Genomic DNA, 12,529 nt, shown 5'->3' on the forward strand with positions numbered 1-12,529 from the left:
GAATGCGTAGAGATCCAGATGTGACCAATCTAGGAGGAAAGCATCTATATGTATTGCTGCTGGGTCCGGGACTGGAGAGCAATAGATTGGAAGCCTCTTGGTCAGCGAGGTTGCAAAGAGATCTATGGATGGTTTTACCCCAAGTGGACCAAAGTCTCTTGCACACATCCTTGTGGAGGGTCCATTCGGTTGGAATTACTTGCCCTTTCCGACTGAGACAATCTGCTATGACGTTCAAGTCGCCTTGGATGAACCTCGTTACTAGGGAGATGTCTTGACCTTTTGACCAGATGAGCAGGTCCCTTGCGATCTCGTACAACGTCAGTGAGTGGGTACCTCCTTGTTTGGAGATGTACGCCAAGGCCGTGGTGATGTTCGAGTTAACTTTCACCACTTTGCCTCGAAGGAGAGACTTGAAGCTTTTCAAGGCCAGATGTACTGCCAACAGCTCCTTGCAGTTGATATGCATGCTCCTCTGACTCGAGTTCCACAGTCCTGAGCATTCCCGACCGTCTAGTGTCGCGCCCCAGCCCACGTCCGATGCGTCCGAGAAGAGAACGTGGTTGGGAGTCTGAACAGCCAGGGGAAGACCCTCTCTTAGGTTGATATTGTCCTTCCACCAAGTCAGACAAGACTTTATCTTTTCGGAAACCGGGATCGAGACCGCTTCTAGCGTCTTGTCCTTTTTCCAGTGAAAAGCTAGATGGTATTGAAGAGGACGGAGGTGTAGTCTTCCTAGTGACACAAATTGTTCCACGGATGACAGCGTCCCTACCAGACTCATCCACAGCCTGACTGAGCAGCGTTCCTTCTTCAGCATCTTCTGGATGGATAGCAGGGCTTGATCTATTCTGGGGGCTGATCGTCTTGTTGTTCAGCAACGTCCTCATCAGAGGGTTCCTCATCCGAAAACTGATGAGGAAACGGCAACGGAGTGAGCAACGTCTGGCTCGCTGAGTCCGGTCGCACTGGTGCATGCGTGACGGAGCCGGACGCAACATCATGGAACTGCTGCACAGTCTGTGAACTGTCAACAACCATGGGTGCGCGAGGAAGCACAGCGTCAACCCGAGACTGTCTAGACCGTCTGGGTTGTGCAGTCAACACCCTACCGGGTTGCTGAGGTTGACGCACTGCGTCAAAACAAGTCACCTCTGCTGGTTGTTGAACGTCCTGAACGTCAACAACCACCTCCGAGCGTCGCTTAACGTCAACGTGCGGCTGGCAACCCACACTGGGTCGCATCGGTGGAGGAACCACCTCAATTGGCAGACGCGAGTAGGTTACCTCAGCGTCAACAGGGCGCACAACCGACCGGTTGGAAGGTTGTTGGCAAGAAAGTTCGGTAGCAACCTTCTCCGCATTAAAGTCCTCTATCAAGGACGCAAGCTTGGACTGCATGTCTTGCAGCAAAGCCCATTTAGGGTCTACGGGAGCAGGTGCGGCAACAGACGGGGTTAGCGACTGAGGCGGTACCGCTTACCATCCCTGAAAGCCTTGTTATGCATGACATAATTGTACAGCAAAACTTCAAAGGCTCGAAAACAGCTGTGAAGTTGACCTGTAAAAAACTTGGAGCGTCTCCTGGCCAGGCGCCAGGGAGAGTCTACGAGAATTGAGAAGTCTATCTGGGCAGAGGCATGAACTCCCAAGCCGAGAACTTCTCTCGTGTCATATCAGACTCTCGCTCTATAAACCAGTTTAAAAGAAGGGAAAGCAAAGGCTGTATCCCCCAAACTCCTCCTGGTGAAAAACCAGTCGCCTAGCCAACGTAAAGCTCTCTAGGAGAGCGAGAGAGCACTAGCTTAAAAACAACGGCTTCGAATTAGCTAGGCCTAGTGTAAGCTCTGACGTTTAGGTGAACGAGGAGCAGCAGTTACAAAAAGATCCGGACAAAGATCCTTAAAAAAATCATCATGATTTAATTAAAGTCCATAGGGGGCTAAGCAGCTTTAGGCTCCTCTCCATCTGACAGAGTCCTCAAGGGAATATCAGTAGGAGGGGGAACAGCAACTTCCTCATCTACAGGAACCTTGTCCGATAAAAGCTGAGTCTCAAGCAAGGGAGAGACCTACCGTGGTGGCAATGCTTTACAAGCAGAGTCCACACTCACTGGTGCATTAGTAGCGGACCAGAACGCAACGTCATGTAACTGCTTGACAGTCTGTGAACTGTCAACAACTGAACTGTCAACCATAACAGATGCGTGAGGACGCACAGCGTCCACTCGAGACTGCTTTGACTGCCTAGACTGAGCAGTCAAAACAACTCTAGAATGCGGAGGTTGACGCACAGCATCAAAATAAGTCAACTCCGATTGTTAGTGAACGTCTTGAACGTCAACAGGAGCATCAGCAAGTGGCCTAACGTCCAAATGCGGCTGAAAAACCACACGAGACCGCATCGAGTGTGGTTCTAAACAACCTGACTGACGTGACTAAGCTACGCCAACGTCAACAGTAAGCACCAAGGAACGTTAGGTTGGCTGAAAGCCAGGATATCGATGAGATAAACGGCTAGACTCAACGGACTAATCGGCAGAATAGTCTTCCATAAGGGAGGCAAGCATATACTGCATGTCTTGCCATACAACCCATTAAGGATCAACGGAAATGGTTGTGGTAAGAGACGAGGGTAACGTCTGTGACCGCAACACTTTGCCTACAAAAAAAGACTCTCGGAGTCTGTGTTACGCTTTTGTTAGGCGGTGAGCAGTTATCCGATGACTGCATAGGGTCAGAGCTGTCCTAATGGTTGTAACCAGGACGCTGGACCTGTCCTGAAAGGACTGACTTTCGCTTAAGGGCTTCGAAACCTTGTGACAGGTTTCTTATGCGAAAAGCCTTCGGATGACGAGGAGAAACAACGTCTCTCTCGTCTTATGGTAGGGGAGATCTTGGTAAGATACACCCGATACCATAGAGGGAAAACGTCTGTTCGTTGATCAAGGCCTCTCGAACCCATAAGTCGTTTGACATTACTTCTCCCCTGGGCTTGGGAGCATGCAAGAGGTCCCGGACTAGGTGAACGACAGGCACGAACAGACGAACCCTCGGACGCAACACTGTAACACTTTGCGCATATCACTTTATCACTTCGATTTTCTGTTTTGCACTTATTTCACTGAAATCGAAACTTTTACTGATTTCTACCTGAAACACGCAATTCTACCCTTCATTAAAAGGTAGTAATTGCGAAATCAGTCGTATAATGCAAGCTCATTAATACCAGCAAAAAACAGAACATATTTTAAGATAAAAAAATCAGTGGCTGGGAAAGAGACTAAACACTAGTTCATATAAACTACGTTTTCAATCTCTCACCTCACATAGCCTGGGGACGAGAATAAAAAACTAAAAACGTTTTATCCTTCCTCCCCGTACAGCGACTAGGGACAAGAGTAACTCGAGAACAACGTTACCCGCTTGAACGGAACGTTTTCTCTCCTCTCACTCCCTCCGTCTCTATCTCTCTCTCTCTTTCTCTCTTGATTTCGCACCTAAGAGAAGAGCCCAATTATATTTCGTCAAAAAAAACATGTTATTTGACTAAAGGAAAAAACTGAAAGGTTTTTCAAATAAAAAGTTTCTTTAAAATAGAATTTAAAACATTTAAGCTAAGAAAGAATGAACAAAACGTCAGAATCGATTTACTCTTACTGCAAAGTGAAACCGTGATACACTCTCTCTCTATCGTAACGATAGAGCGCATGTTGAACGTCCTGAACGTCAACAACTGCGTAGCATAAAAAACTAAACGTTAGTTCATCTTTGAAAACAGTACGAAGACTATCAAAGAAATTCTTACATAAAATATTACATTTAAAAAGTTTTAAATCCTTAGCTCTTTAAAAGCTAATTACGATATAAAGGGCTCAACGTTGATTAACTTCGGTTTCCAAGTTAGGACCGCCTACTCTCAGGAAAGGTCGCATATAAACAAAACATTAAAATTTATTTTTATATGTTTATAATAAATGGAAAGTTAATCGAAGAGGCCTAATAAAGGCGGAGAGATATAAAATATATAGAGGAAAATCTATAACGTGATAAGATAATTACTAAAAGCTTAAACACACTTCCGTCTAAGGGAAGGGTCGGCCATTTAAAAGTGAAAGAAAGTCCATACTCTCTTTGTCACCATAATTAAATCTATCCAAAACGAGTTCAAGATTTAAGATGAAGATAAAACACCTGCATAGCGAAAGCTCAAAACTAGAATATAGTACTTCACCAAATAGATGTGAAAAACTCCAGTTTAGCAACAGCGAGTAAAGTACGTCTTGTCGACACCTCGACAGAGAGAAAATTGAGTCTTTGTTTACATTGAGAGCTGGGTATCTGGTCGACAGATGGCGCTGTTGGGCACACCCGCAACCTGTGTAGCGATCGCTGGCGAGTTTTTCCGTAGAGTTGTCTGTCGAGCAACAGAGTTGCAGCTATATAATCACCGGCTACGTTAAATATTGAAAATTGTAAAATTACCCTCCTTTTCCAAAGCTATTTTCTCAATAGCGGTTAATATGCCATACAGTTCGGCAGTAAATATGGAAGCTGTTAGAGGAAGTGCACCTCTGCAATTAAAATCATTACTATGTACTCCAAATCCAACGCCAGCATCAGATTTGGAGCCATCAGTATATATAAAAGTCGATCCTCTATGTTCTTCAACATGTTCCATAAAAAGAGACCTGGATTCTAAGTCAGTCAAATTCTTCTTAACTCCAATAAAGTATCTACAAAAAGATATGTCAGGTAATTTCCATGGAGGCGTTGATGATACCTTGAATGGAAGCACCTTATTTCTAATTATATCCAGATTGTTTAATAATTGGTTAACCCGAAACCCAAAAGGTTGAGGAGATTTTGGGTGCAACTCAAAGTAGGTTGAGTGCCTTACAAGGCTTGCAGTTTGAAAGGCTGAAGAATTGGGGAGTCTTTGCAATCTAAACCAATACCGAATAATAGAGGACATTCGGTAAAGGTCCAGAGGCAACTCCCCAGCATCAACAAGGAGACTTGTGATAGGGGAGGTTCTAAAGGCTCCTGTGGACAATAGAATGCTAGCATGATGTATTGAATCTAGTATTTTTAACCGGCTTGGGGTTGCTGAGGAGTATATTTCGCATCCATAACTAATTTTGGAAAATATCAAGGCCTTGTATAATTTTAAAATTGTATTGCGGTCTGCCCACCATGATGTATGGGACAAGACTTTTAAAAGATTCATAGCTTCAACACATTTAGCTTTTAATGTTTTTAAGTGAGAAACCCATGTAAGCCTACAATCAAATATCAACCCTAAAAATTTGGCTTCACTTGCACATGGGATCCGTTGACCTTTGATGTATATATCCGGGTCTGGATATACTCCCCGTATACGACAGAAATGGACAATTGTAGTTTTACTTGTTGAGAACTTAAATCCATTCATATCGGCCCAATGGATAATTTTATCAATAGAGAGTTGGATTTTTCTCTCAACCATTGCCATTCTGGCTCCAGCAAATGATATGGAGAGATCATCCACAAATAATGTTGCGAGAACATCCCGGGGAACGACTGAGGATATCCCATTAATTGCTAGTGCAAAAAGGGTTACACTCAGCACACTCCCCTGAGGAACTCCTTCTTCCTGGCATTTACTCTGTGATAGAGCTTCCCCAACTCTCACTTGGAAAACTCCATGTGAAAGAAATGACTGGATGAATAGTGGTAGCTCACCTCTCAATCCGTACTCATGGATTCTTTTAAGTATACCGTATCTCCATGTGGTATCATATGCCTTTTCAAGATAAAAAAAAACTGTCACATGGTGCTGTTTGGAAGCAAAGGCTTCACAAATGGAGGACTCAAGTTGTATCAGCACATCAGTCGTTGAGTGCATTTTCCTGAATCCACATTGAATGGGTGATAAAATATTCTTCTTTTCAAGGTACCAAATCAGTCTTGCATTGACCATCTTCTCCATGATTTTACATAAACAAGATGTCAATGCAATAGGTCGGTAGTTTGCTGCTAAAAACTTGTCCTTACCGGGTTTTAAAAAGGCTAAAATAATGGCTAGTTCCCAAACACTTGGATAACTATGATCATGCCATATTCTATTAAAAATGCTTAAAATAAATAACTTTGTATTAAAAGGTACATGTTTAATCATTGCATATGGAATTTCATCGGGTCCAGGGGCTGTATCGTTACAAGTAGCAAGAGCAGAATCAAATTCTCTTTCAGTAAAAGGAGAATTGTATGACTCTTGCTTTCTTGTTGCGAAGTTTAAAACTTTCTTTTCTTCATTGCTCCTATACTGGTGACCAGGAGCTGCTTCACACTTGCACGATACATTTGAGAAATGGTCAGCCAGGGCATTGCTTACTTCGGTTGCTCCAGTCATATACTGGCCATTTATCTTTAACACTGGTGGTGGGTTTGGGGTGAATTTTCCTGCTATCTTTTTTACTTTCCTCCACACAGATGATGTTGGTGTTCTACTGTTAATGGAGGAAACAAAGGACATCCAAGACTGGCGCCTAGCTTCTTTCATGGCACGGCGGAACTGTGCTCTACATTTCTTGTATATGACTAAATTCTCCTCATTACGGCGCATGCGCAATCGAGTTAAAGACTTTCTTGTGGCTCTGTGCAGGGCAGTTAGTTCTGACGACCACCAGGGGACTGGTCGTCGTCTGAATATCCCAGTTGTTTTGGGAATGGAAATCACTCCTGCTGTGTGAAGAGTTCCATTAAGTAAGTCTATGGCATCATCAACACTTTCAAACTGTTCTGCATTTCCTTCAATTTCACTTAACTCCCGAAATCTATTCCAGTCCGCCTTATCAAGATTCCATCGAGGTGATCTTTGTAAAGGTGGACCATTGTTGGTGTTTATAATGATTGGTGCATGATCACTAGTATGCCAATCATCTAATGTTCTCCAATTAAAATCGAGAAGACAGTTAGAGCTTGCAACTGATAGGTCAATGCAGGACAAGGTACCTGTCTGTACATGAAAATGTGTGGGCTCTCCTGTATTGAGGAGTCCGACATCTTCATTCTCCAAAATTGACGATATAATATTACCCCTTGCATTTGCTAAAACATCACCCCATAAAGGATGTCTACTATTAAGGTCTCCTAGTAAGAGAAAGGGTTGTGGGAGTTGTTTAATCACCTCTACTATATTATCATATGAGATGTTATCATTTGGAGGCAAGTAAAGAGAACAGATTGTGTATTTTCTCCCTATATCAATCTGTACAGCCACTGCCTGCAGAGGGGTACAGATAGACAAAGATATTTGGGGAACATCTCGACGAACGTATATAAGACTTCCCCCATGGCTCCCTGCTCGTTGATCATATGGTGTCCTATAGCTAACATACTCTCGAGGACAAGGAGTATTAGCATCGAGCTTGCTTTCTTGTAGACATACTGTTATAGGGGAGTGCTCACGTATGAGGAGCTTAAGTTGTTCATATTTCGCCCTTAAACCCTGGCAATTCCATTGCAGAATGGAGGAAAGAACTATGTTTTATTTTTTGGAAGACACCTTGGATGAAGTCTTCCCATTGGCAATATTTGATCTAACAATATTTCCCGGAGGTAACTCTAGAGAGGATCTTGATATAGTGGGTTTTGTGTTTCTCTTTTTCTTTGTGTCCTTTTGATCTAATTGTTGAGGAGGATGGTGGGCCTCAACTTGAATTTCTGATTGGTTCAATTTACCTTCTAGTTGTTCAGAAACATCAGCAGACAAGATATCATATTTATTGGAAGTCGTGACTTTAATGTTTCTTATGGTAGGAGGCGAGAGGGAGGGAGGTCTCTCTCTTTTTCGATTAAAAGGTTGTGATCTGTCAGGTTTTTGCACCTTCCCCACTACGGGTTCACCAGGTAAATTGGTTTCGAGTGCAACCTCCATCAGATCAGGCAAGGAAACGGCCTGTGAGAGGTTTGTACTATTGTTTAAAATCGGAGTAGTTGGCTTTTGAATAATTTTCAGATCTTTAAGTGTCCGTTTTGATTTTTCCACAATTTGTTTCTTTATCTTAGAAGTAGAGATATAATTTTCGTCGGTGTGGTTTGGCAAGTTTTTCTTCAGAACCATCGAAAAAGGTTGCCCTGGTCTTATTTGCTTTTCAAGAGCTCTTTTACGAGCCTCTTTAAAAGTAACCCTTTCCATGGTCCTAATGGCCTGGATTTCTTGTTCAAAAATAAACTTTACACAGCTTTTAGATGTAGCTGGGTGTGCTTCCCCACAATGTATGCAATTAGGGTTTTCGATGCATACTCCATGACTACTTTTTCTACAGTTGGCACAAACAGCTGGCTTATTGTTTAGTTTTTCTTTACATTTCTGGCTTAAATGGCCATACATTTGGCAATGATAACATCGCAATGGTGAAGGGATATATGGTTTTACCTTCAAAGATAACCAACCAGCTTTTATAACATTTGGTAATCGGCATTGATCAAATGTTATAATCAGAGTAGCAAGAGGGATACGTTGTTCTCCAACTCTCTTTCTCATTCTGACTACTTTAACTACTCCTTGATTTTTCAGTTCATCCTCTATTTCTTTTTCCTCTATATCCAACAATTCTGGAGCATATATCACACCTCTACTCTGGTTGAAAGTAGGGTGCAAAACACATTTTACGCTATGACCATTCAATGTTGTAAGTGTTTTTAACCTTTCACCTTGTAATGGGGACAGTGTCTCTATCAAGAGACTTCCATTTCCCTGGGGTAAAATTTTTGGCTGCCCTCCACATAAAGTAACTATTTCCCTATTAGCTTTAAAAACATTTATAAGCTCATTTCTTCCATTTTCAAATTCCAAGATAAAAAAATTTTCATAATTCACTACTTCATAGTGACCAGGTAATACTTCTACTTTTCTATATCTTTCTGTACTGTCATCATTTTTCACTCTCTCTCTCTCTTCTTCTCTAGCGTTTTATTATTCACATGACGTGAATAAGGTTCTAACGTTACAATGTTAGAACCCGAGTTGGAGCTGTCTGTACCGAGGTCCATGTTTGTATTTTCCAGGTCGTCAACAGAGGTGTTGGGTTTTTTTGAAAAAGCAAGCCGGGTTATCCACCTCTTATCGGAGGATGTCAGTCCTCCTATCCCATGTGGCCCAACACGAGAAGAGGCTTCAGCGGGGACCAGTCCTCTATTAGAGAGGGGCTGCCTCTCTTAAGGTGGGCGTACACTGGTCAGTGGGGGTAGTTAGCCCCTCCCACCGTCGACTCCAATGCCTGGCGTCACCCATTACCCGCAAATATGGGTGACTTAAGACCGGATCACTGGAGCCCGACTCTTAACAGACTTGGTCTGCACCCAATGGGGTCTGCCAGAGGGAGATGGCGTCTAAATTGGCACAGGTTGAGATGGTATGACATCCATCCCACACACTGCCAAATCCAAAGCAGCATCCAAAGTAAAATCGAACATGCCAAAGTCGTCAACAATATCGAGCCCAAAAGGAAGAGATGGGAGAAAAAAAAGAAATAATCAAAAGTAAAAGAGAAAGTGCTGACTGATTTAGTTGGATCGACAGCTGGGCACCGAGGTCCAATGGGAAGTAGTTCCCACTGTTCATTAGAGCCCAGCTGCTAATCCCTAAGCCCCCATCCTCATCAAGGCTTCAGCATCTGTGGGGCCACTCCGCGTGATGACATAGCGGAGCTACCAGAGTCATTGAACAGTTGACCGATAGTCTGGTCTTGTTGAGCACCCTTCTCATCAGACAGAACGGTGGAAAGGCGTACACGTCGAGGTTGTCCCACCGTTGCTGGAAAGCATCTTGCCAGAGTGCCTTGGGGTCCGGGACTGGGGAGCAGTACAGGGGCAGCTTGAAGTTCAAAGCTGTCGCGAACAAGTCCACAGTCGGGGAACCCCACAAAGTCAGGACTTTGTTGGCTATCTGAGGATCCAAAGACCACTCGGTACTCACTATCTGCGAGGCCCTGCTCAGACTGTCAGCGAGCACATTCCTCTTGCCAGGAATGAAGCGAGCTGATAGTGTTATCGAGTGGGTTTCGGTCCACCTCAGTCTCTCTACTGCAAGATGGGATAGCTGCTGTGAAAAAGTGCCTCCCTGCTTGTTGATATAAGCCACTACCGTGGTGTTGTCGCTCATCACCACCACGGAGTGACCCGCCAGGGACCGTTGGAACTGCTGAAGAGCCAGAAAGACAGCCTTCAATTCCAGCAGGTTGATGTGTAGGCACTTTTCTGATTCTGACCAAAGGCCTGAGGCCCTCGGGTTCAGAACGTGCGCCCCCCACCCTTCTTTTGACGCGTTCGAAAACAGAGTCAGTTCCGGGGGGAGGACGAGAAGACTCACTCCCTTCCGCAGGTTCTCGTCGACCAGCCACCACCGCAAGTCCGCCTGTTCCAGAGACCCTATTGGGATCAGAATGTCCGGGGAATCGGATCCTTGATTCCACCGGGACTTGAGCCGCCACTGAAGGGATCTCATCCTGAGGCGGCCGTTTGGAACCAGACGAGCCAGGGAGGATAGGTGACCTAAGAGGCGCAACCACGATTGGGAGGGGAGTTCTTCTCGCCTGAGAAAGGGTTCCGCCACCCTCCTCAGCCTTGCTATCCGGTCGTCCGATGGAAAGGCTTTGTGGAGATTGGTGTCTATTAGCATGCCTAGATAAACCAGTCATTGGGACGGCTGCAGAGAGGACTTCTCGAGGTTTACCACGATCCCCAGATCCTGGCAAAGATCCAGAAGCCTGTCTCGGTGCCGAAGAAGGGTCGAATCCGAGTCTGCTAGGATCAGCCAATCGTCCAGATAACGAAGGAGACGAATGCCGTTCCTGTGCGCCCAAGATGAAATAAGGGTGAACACTCTGGTGAACACCTGAGGAGCTGTGGAGAGACCGAAACACAGCACCTTGAACTGGTAGATCTTGTCGTCTAGGCAAAATCTCAGGTACTTCCTGGAAGACAGATGGATTGGGATCTGGAAGTACGCGTCCTTTAGATCCAGTGTGCACATGAAGCCTTGTGGTCTCACCGCAAGTCTGACCGTGTCTGCTGTCTCCATGCTGAACCGGGTTTACTTGACAAATCCGTTCAGAGCTGAAAGGTCGATGACAGGTCTCCAGCCTCCAGTAGCCTTCTCTACAAGAAAGAGTCGACTGAAGAAGCCTGGGGAGCCGTCGGCGACCTCCTGGAGAGCACCCTTCTCGAACATGGTCTTGACTTCGGCCTGAAGGGCCAGCCCCTTTGCCGATCCCGTGGCATAGGAGCTCAACGACACTGGATTCGCTGTCAGGGGAGGTTGAGATGTTGTGAATGGGACGCGATAGCCTTGGCCGATCACTGAGACCGTCCAAGCATCGGCCCCGTGTTGCTGCCACCTGCGGACGCAACGCTGAAGGCATCCCCCCACAGGTGGACACGCAGGGGGACTGCCACCCCTAGGGCTTGCGGCCGCGGCCGCCACCCCTAGGAGTCTTGCCTCCCCTGGAGGACTTACCACCCCTCTTGACCTTGGCTGGAAAGGGCTGGGGCTTAGACTCCACCTTCTTAACTGCCGGTGCCTGCTTTGGAGCCTTACGAGGCTGATGCTGCTGTTGCGGTGGAGCTGGAGGTTTATAGGGCTGAGCTGTAAGGGCCCTATGGAGGAGGGAATCCGTGCTGGATTTCCTCCACCTCTCAGCCGTTCGCTCCATGTCTTGAGGCTCAAATAGATTCTCCCCCAGAAGGGAAGCATGTCGGAGCCTACACACATCCACGGCGGGGACCTTCGGATGGAATCTCTCGGACACAGCATCGCGACGCTTCAACACCGAGTTGGCCCACAGGGTGGTAACCTGGTGCGCCAAAAACTCGATGGAGCGAGTGCCCGAGAGCAAGAAGGTCTCCAGGGCCTTCCTATTGGTCTCCTTGGACAAGTCCTCCGATCGCAATAGGATGCCCAAAGATCCTAGCCAAAAGTCCAGCCACGAAGTGGCCTGCATGGCACACTTAGCGACCTTCTCGTGGCTAAGGATCTCTGCCGCCAAGAACGACACCTGCCGGGCAGAGAGCTTCTCAAGGGGAACTCCCTTCGCCAGCTCTTCCACAGAGTGATGGAGAGGAAGAGCGAGGTTGGGCTCACCCAGAATCTCGAAGTACCTCCTCTGCTGAAGACGAGGAGGAGGGATGAGCTTGTTCCCGGCAGCGGAACGACTGGAGGAGGCAAGAAGCGCGAGCTGAGCGTTGGCCCTAGCTCTGGCACTCTTCAGACACCGAGACCAGGGCAGAGCCGCACTGGACTTCGGGGCCTCCCGAACGTCAAATACTTCATCCAAGATCGTGTCTTTGCCTTCACGGGGGGCGATGACTGGATCCATAAGCCCGTTAAGTTGCCTTATCAGGCTTAGGACCTGCCAGAAGGCATGTTCGGATTCTTGCTGTTCTCCTCCCTGCGGGCTGGCAGCTAAGTCTCCTGCCCCAGGGATCTCTTCCTGGGGTGAAACGTGGACATTCCCCCGGGTAGCCGTGGGTTCCTGGCGAATCCT

The sequence above is a fragment of the Palaemon carinicauda genome, chromosome 29 (genome assembly GCF_036898095.1).
Source record: "Palaemon carinicauda isolate YSFRI2023 chromosome 29, ASM3689809v2, whole genome shotgun sequence".
In the NCBI taxonomy this organism is placed as follows: domain Eukaryota; kingdom Metazoa; phylum Arthropoda; class Malacostraca; order Decapoda; family Palaemonidae; genus Palaemon; species Palaemon carinicauda.